An 8051-nucleotide genomic window follows, 5' to 3' on the forward strand; every position below is an offset into this window, starting at 1 on the left:
GTCAGGAAACCAGGAGGAAGCAAAAACAATTATAGTTGTATATAATAAGGAGGCACTTGCATACGTGCGGCTATGGCCCTGGTGGGTCCCCACTATCATCCTCTCCAAGTAAAGTCATCTCCTCATTCCTCATGTCCGTTGACCATGTTGACAACGCGAGACGGCGGCGCCACGACGAGCGCAACAACTCGAAGGACGACGGAGAGAGCCTCGCGGGCCCTATGTATGGTCTAATATAGCGCTCTCTACTCATTCAGGAAGCCAGGATCATAGAGCCACATCTCCGCGATGGCATTGTCGTTCGCTTGTTTGCCAGTGCTCGTTCAGGAGACGGAGGTTGCAGCAGAGGTCCTCCTACGCTGGTAACTCTTCCGCCATTAGGGCATCGAAGTGCATCCGCACCTTCTCTATGGTGAGCATGGCATGAACTGGCTTGGACAGTGGCGCCGACTCCTGGTTGGAAGCTACGTCTATCGTCTGATTGTCGTCGCTCAGCTCGGCGAGATAGCTGGTGTAATGCCCCGAGACCGATGTGCTAGGTGTCCTCCAGTTATTCGCTGTTGTTGCCTTGTCTTTGCTTGCGTGTCATGCATTTCATATCATGTCATCATGTGCATTGCATCATCATGTTTTCAAAACTTGCATCCGTCCCGGTCTCCTCATTCCTTCCGTTGTCCGTTCTGAGCCCAGACACACTTGCACGCACCCGCGGCACCTCCAAGATATTATTTTTATAAGTGGCCGGATAATGTTCTCGGAATGGGATGAAAGTTGGCGTGTGGTCTTATTATAGTGTAGATAGACCGCCTGTCAAGTTTCATCGCATTCGGAGTTCGTTTGACGCCCCAACGATTAACTATAGCGACAATATAGTTGGTCAAACATCGGACGTTTTCGGTCTCCGGAAACAGTCGCCGGGCCTCTCCTCTTCTCTCTCCTCAGACCTTTGCCTTCTGCCCTACCTCTCACCGCCAGGCCCTACCTAACCTCTCTCGTCAGCCCGCGGACCTCCTCCCACGTGCGTCCGAAATCTGTCCCGGACCCGACCCGAACTGTCGCCATCGTTGTGTCCGGATCATCCCCAAACATTTACAAAGCGTCACCGTTTTATTATTTGGACGCCCTACCTATTATTTATTCTCTCGACCGTCCGATTTCGATCGGAGGGACCAAATGACCATATGCCTAGCCCACTGCTATATATTCAGATGAAACCCTAGGCCTAGCTGTCCCATCCATCAAATCCTCCTCCGCCGCCGCCACTTTCATTCTCCCACCTCGGGATCCCCTTCGCACAAACCATCCACCTCCACAACTTCCTAATCCATCGTCCACACAAACTAGAGCCCGCACCCATGGTCCAAATCCTCCCCGACCAGCCTCCTCATTACTCGGGATCGAGCCAGAGCCAACGAGCGCTGCTCCTGATTCCCTCGATCTCGTGTCTCTCTCCAACACCCTCGCTCGATTTGGACTAGGAGGGCCCCGAGCTCCTCGACCATCGCCTCGCGCGCCCGATCCTCGAGCCGCCTCCTCTGCCTCGTTCCCGAAGCCGTTGGCGCCGAGCTCCCCCTTGCGCCGCCGTGCACCTCGCACCCCGAGCACCTCGTCGCTGCTGCCCAAACAACCGCCGGCGACCAGCAGGTTACCAGCGCCACGCCCCAGACTTCCCTTTCTTCTCCTTTCTTCCTCCTGCAGTTCTTCCTCCCCGTCTCTTCCTCTTGTTCCCTCTCTCAGTTCTCTCGGTCTCTTATGTCTTCAGGTTACAGCAGCACCATCTCCTCCAATCATGGCGCCGCCAGCCATAGAAGTCCACCACCGGGTCGCCCCGTGCCGTCCTAGAGCCTCCTTCCCTGTTGACCACGCCCATCACCGCAAAGTCGCGGTCCCGTTCCCGCCGTCCGCTGCCCGTTCCTCGCCGGAGATGAGTCCCACCAGCGCCGCTCGTTCCCTGCTTCGAATGACAGCACGGGCACCATGTCAACCTCCTCTGACTCATGCCTCCCCGAGCTCGACCTCGCCCCTGCCTCGAAACTTCGCCGGAGAACGCTGCCGTTCCGTGAGTCGCCGTCCCTCACCGGAGTACGCTGCGAGGCAACTGAGGCCTCCTCTGCATCATGCGCACACCGCCGCGGGTTCCCTTCCTCCTGGTCTCCTGTCAGCCTCGCCGGAGATGGGTTCCTCGATGCCCAGATCTATGTCTCCGACCATCCTCGTTGTTTCCCGCCGCCGGCACGCCGCCCGCTGCTGGAGCGCTCGCCCCCTGCCCCTGCATCGCGCCTCTGCGTCCTCTGCTTCACCGTGGTCGAGCGAGGCGACCACAAACACTACGCCCGTTGACCGCACTCATCCCTGACTCGATCTAGTGGGATCGGCAGGGGCACGACCCATCCAGCGCCCGAGTGGGCCGGCCTGCCAGTGCCCAGGCCCACTCCCCCCGGCCTACCTCTCCAGCCGCAGCGCCTAAGGCCTGACCTGCTCCCTTCCAGATCCAAGCCGGCCCAGTCAAGCCCGATGTGAGCAGCTCCCTAGTGCCCCACCTTTTTTCCTTTCTTCCTGTGGTTGGGCCGGCTAGATTCGGCCCGAGATGTATTTTTTTTTGCAGAACGTTTTAGCAAATTTCCTGAGTACTACCCGTTTTGCAGAAACACCCTTGCATTCATGCATATCCAAACTAATTAACCGTGCATCGGATTAAAACAATTTATATATGAAATATGCTTAGTTTTTCATCTAGTTTCATAATATGTCATTTTCATCCATGTTTAAAATGTTTAAAATGTTGTTTTGTTAAATTTGCTCCTATGCCATGTTAAAATGCTTTAATTCATAACTAAATAACCGTAACTCGGATTTTAATAAACTTTATATGTAAATGGGGTGGAAAAATGCCTAGTTTAACATGGTGACCTTGCCTTGCATGTTTAATAACTCTAAAATTGTGTTTAGGGCAGATCAGTTCCAAACCTAATATATGCATATGGGGATTTACCAGAATTGTTGTTCGTTGCTTCCGGCCTCATTTAAACTTGCCTAGATAGATAGTTTCATTATGCTTCACCTCTTGCCATGTTTAACAACAATTAATATTGTTGGGTACATAAATAAGATCAAACTAAATAACTTGAACGTGGTGTTTCGTTAATATGCAACAGAGTTGCATATTGAGCTCCACTTAATTTGTAGGATTGCTTGTGCACTTTGCCATGCCATGCCCTCTTTAAACCGGACATGCATCATACTTGGTTGTGCATCATGCCATGTTCATGTGTTGGTTGTTTACTATGTTGTGTGCTTCTTTCCGGTGTTGCTTCTTCGGGTTGGTTCCGATAATGTCGCGTTTGTGAGGACCCGTTCGTCTACGTCCGTTTGTCTTCTTCATGGACTCGTTCTTCTTCCTTGCGGGATTTCAGGCAAGATGACCATACCCTCGAAATCACTTCTATCTTTGCTTGCTAGTTGCTCGCTCTTTTGCTATGCCTATGCTGCGATACCTACCACTTGCTTATCATGCCTCCCATATTGTTAAGCCAAGCCTCTAAGCCACCTTGTTCTAGCAAACCGTTGTTTGGCTATGTTACCGCTTTGCTCAGCCCCTCTTATAGCGTTGTTAGTTGCAGGTGAAGATTGAAGTTTGTTCCTTGTTGGAACATGGAGATGTTGTTCCTTGTTGGAACATGTTTACTTGTTGGGATATCACAATATCACTTATTTAATTAGTGCATCTATATACTTGGTAACGGGTGGAATGCTTGGCCTTATGCCTGGTGTTTTGTTCCACTCTTGCCGCCCTAGTTTACGTCATATCGGTGTTATGTTTCCGGATTTTGCGTTCCTTACGCGGTTGGGTTATAATGGGAACCCCTTGACAGTTTGCCTTGAATAAAACTCCTCCAGCAATGCCCAACATCTGTTTTACCATTCGCCACCTAGCCTTTTCTTTCCCTTGGGTTCTGCAGGCTCAAGGGTCATCTTTATTTTAACCCCCCTGGGCCAGTGCTCCTCTGAGTGTTGGTCCAAACTGAGCTACCTGCGGGGCCACCTCGGGGAAACTTGAGGGTAGTGCTCAGATTTGCCATATCTGTATCGTCGGATTGGCTTCATCCAACAAGCAACTTTCATAGTTATTCGCACACTATATATGTGTATAGTGTATAGATGTATATATACATGTGTCCCATGCTAGACAAAATAAAGTTTGAGCACATGCATGGGACGCCCCCCCCCCCGGTGCCGCCCCGAAGTTGGGCAACTGACATCATAGGTATTGAACTAGGCTTGGAGTCGGGTACGGTGTTCGGTTTGTAATGTACTTTGGCGTGGCCCATCAAAGTTGTGCATTTGGGATTTAAACACATCATACACCATCGTACCCATACATATTTTCGGGCCGCATCCAGTGTATACGGGGTCTTCTGATCGACCACGTCTCCCTTGTGCGGTTTTTGACAGCATGGATATCTGTGGGCTCCCCGAGTGTATATATATCATCCCTTTGACTGATAATGAGGGGTATGTGTTGGACATGAATGAATTCCTCCTAGTTCATGTTAGGGCCGGTCACAGTCAAATGTCGGTCAACCAAAGCTTGAGCTCATGCGTTGTCAGGATTCCCTCCCAGATGCTCAGATTGCTGGGTTCGACCTACATCAATCCCTGCGTACGTATCTCGTCCTTAACTACCTTGCCTTCATGGTTGTTGTCTGTATCGAGAGGTATGAACCACATCTAAATTGTACATTATTATATATTGAAAACACACATCACCCCTTCCAAACGTACATCATTTTGGGCTGCATGCAAGAGGTGCTGGCTTTGTGGTCCCTCACGTGCGATGTTTATGATGGTTCAATCTATTGGCCCAAGAGGTTTATCGATAACAACAACTATCATTTGACAAATGAAAGATTCATCGGTCCTTCTTATGGTAGGTCATGGCGACATGCATGTATGACCAAAGTATCGATCATTACGTGCATCCACCCCGCTGACACGAAGTGGGAGGTGGTGGGCCAAGCATTCTAGCTAGGTACGATATTATGTCATTATATATATCCTAGCTAGGTGGTTATAGGGTGCTTTCGGGTTTGCGAGGCAGGTGCCACCAAATTTATGCATTGTGTATTTAAAGTTTTAAACATCCCCAATATTTGTACATATATTTGGCCACTTCCAGGTGGTTCTTGACTTCTGGCCCCTCTCATCGATCTTGAATGACGCGCCCAACCGTGGGCCCGTGGGGTCAAAGTTGTGCATTGGAATTTTGAACATCACATACCACCCTTTTTACTCATATATATATATTTGGGCCACAAGCTGGTGTGGCTGTATTTTGACCCTCCCTAACGTTATTTTTTGCTGCAAAGACTCTGATGATCCTCAATGGACACGGGGTATAATATCTAAACCATGTGCGATACAAGTGCGATGTGAATCACCACGACCGCGCAAGCGCGAGCAAATTAAGGTGGAGGTACTGGCTCAACCGTGTGCGATGCAAGTGCGCTGAAATCACCATGACCGTGCAAGAGCGAGCAAAGGGTGTATGTACTGGCTCAACCGTGTGCGATGCAAGTGCACTAAAATCACCATAACCGCACAAGCGTGAGCAAAGGGTGGAGGTACTGGTTTAACCGTGTGCGATGCAAGTGCGCTGTAAAAGCATCACCTGTGGAAGCTACAGGAGGGTAATTTATTTGGAAATTAGGACGAACCGTGTGTGATAGACCAGCTAGCTAGAAATATAAAAATCAAACTACCCGCCTTGAGCGTTGCAAAAATCGGCGGATCCGCGCCACGTTTCTTTATTATCATACACGCATATTGTTATAGGACGTTGACTATGTTGAGACTCTGATGATTTTCACCACCATCTCCACCCACCATTACTTAAATTTTCAGTACCCGCCTTGAGACTCTGATGATCCCTCCATAGTCCCTCACCCACCCCTTCGAACCCTAGCTCGCGGCCGCCGCCGCCAACCCTGCCGGTCTGCCCATTCCTCCTAGCTTAGATAATAAAGTTTAGGTTATCCGGTGATTCCCATACCATCGCCCCACTCTCCTGAGTTTTTAGATGAGGCCTGCGGTGTCCCTCCCCGCCAGAGCCACATCCCCTGCTCCAGAATGTCGCAGCCTAAGCTCGACCACATATCCTGGGGAGCCCGACGAGCGTTCGGCCAAGAAGAGGTTTATCATGGCCTCTCCGGTGGAGGTTGGCAAGGTGGCCGCCGTTCGCCCCGACCTATCAATCCTAGAGCAACACATCGACACGGAAGCCGGCGAAGATGTTGACTACATTGCCATGTCCAAGGCTTCATGTCAGTGGGCTTGCGTATTACTGTATCTCGGGAAAGCTGGCTACGACATCAAGCTCGTCCACATCGACGGCTTCACGTGGGCCATGTCACAGGTTAAGTGGTCCATCCCCAACCCCTCTGGTTCAACCACCGTCGATCTCTTCGACAGCCCTGCCGCTGATCTCCTCTACTAAGCGATCAAGGATTTGCGAGCCTTATACGCCATCGAGCCCATTTTGTCACTTCTGAAGGACACGTTCTACGGCGGTGGCTTGGGATCCTCAATTGCCAAGTCAGATCTCATCGACCACGACCACGAGGAGGGCACCCATGAAGGTTCTTCCAAGGTGAAATAGCCCATCTGTGACATCAGAGAATGCACCATGGGTCTGTGCTCTTCCAACTCGAAGGATCCCGTCCATGAAATGTGAGGAAACATTCTATCAGCAAATATTACCTTTTCTAGCTTGCCAACCAATACCCTTTGTTGTAGTAGCATTTGTCGTGTGATGCTTTAACTATGCCGTGTTTAATTATTTCAATTATGCAAAAATGTATTGTTCAATAGGTCTATGTGATGTTTAAGTATGAATTGTCCACTTTAGTTTCACGAATGGCTATATTTGGTTGTTTATAGTGAGTAGATGGCTTGTTTATCTGTATTTGGTTGTTAGGTTGGTTGGAGTGAGCATTTTTTCAGTTATCAAGCAGATGCCTTGTTTATCTGTATTTGGTTCTTAGTTTGGTTGTAGTGAGTATTTGTCCAGTTATCAAGCAGATGCCTTCTTTATCTGTATTTGGTTGTAAGGTTGCTTTTTTAACATTTGTCCAGTTATCAAGCAGATGCCTTGTTTATTTGTATTTACTTGTTAGGTTGCTTTTTTAGCATTTCTCCAGGTATCAAGCAGATGCCTTGTTTATCTTTATCTGCTTGTTAGGTTGGTTTTAGTGAGCATTTGTCAAGTTTTCAAGCATATGCCTTATTTATCTGTATTTCCTTGTTAGGTTGGTTGAAGTTAGACTCTGTCTAGTTTTCAATGGCTATATTTGGTTGTTATACTAGTCATTTATGCCTTGTTTATTTCAGTCATTCACAATGTGTGGTTCATTATGTGCAAGTCGGAACTGTGCCGCTCGACTACATCAAGACCGGTTTGAACGGCTATATTTGGTTCCAGTTATTCCTCGTGTAATGATCATCTTGCCTGCGAAGTTCTCAGAGTTGTTGAAACATTGCTCCTCGTAAACATACTCAATAGGATCCTCGTTCACGAACTCATCTCCCAGCTCTACCCAAAGCAAGAACACAAGCAACGCTACAACAATCAATCACGGTGCAATGCACAAGCAACATGATGCAAGACATGGCATGGAATGCAAGGTATGATGTGCAATGCATATGGGTACTCCGGAAGGGAAAGGATGATCATGGCATCAACTTGGCAGACAGGTTATGAGATTTAGGTCGAAATCGATATAAGGATCACCGGAAAACGGATGCACGGTTTGCAAATGACGAGCAAAACAAGAACGATGCAAAACTGCACTTAACAGCATCATAGCACATAAGAGGCATGATGAAACTATGCTACAACATTCCAACATAGCAATAGAGCACATGGTAGTAAAATACAAGAGAAGCTCTACAAATCATGAACACTGAGCTCCTACTAGAACTCACTAGAACAAGCCTAAAACAGCATGGCAAAGATGCAAATGATAACAGCTTCACAGACTTGGTGAAAATACTAA

Source organism: Triticum urartu, chromosome 3 (assembly GCF_003073215.2).
Source record: "Triticum urartu cultivar G1812 chromosome 3, Tu2.1, whole genome shotgun sequence".
NCBI classification, from domain to species: Eukaryota; Viridiplantae; Streptophyta; class Magnoliopsida; order Poales; family Poaceae; genus Triticum; species Triticum urartu.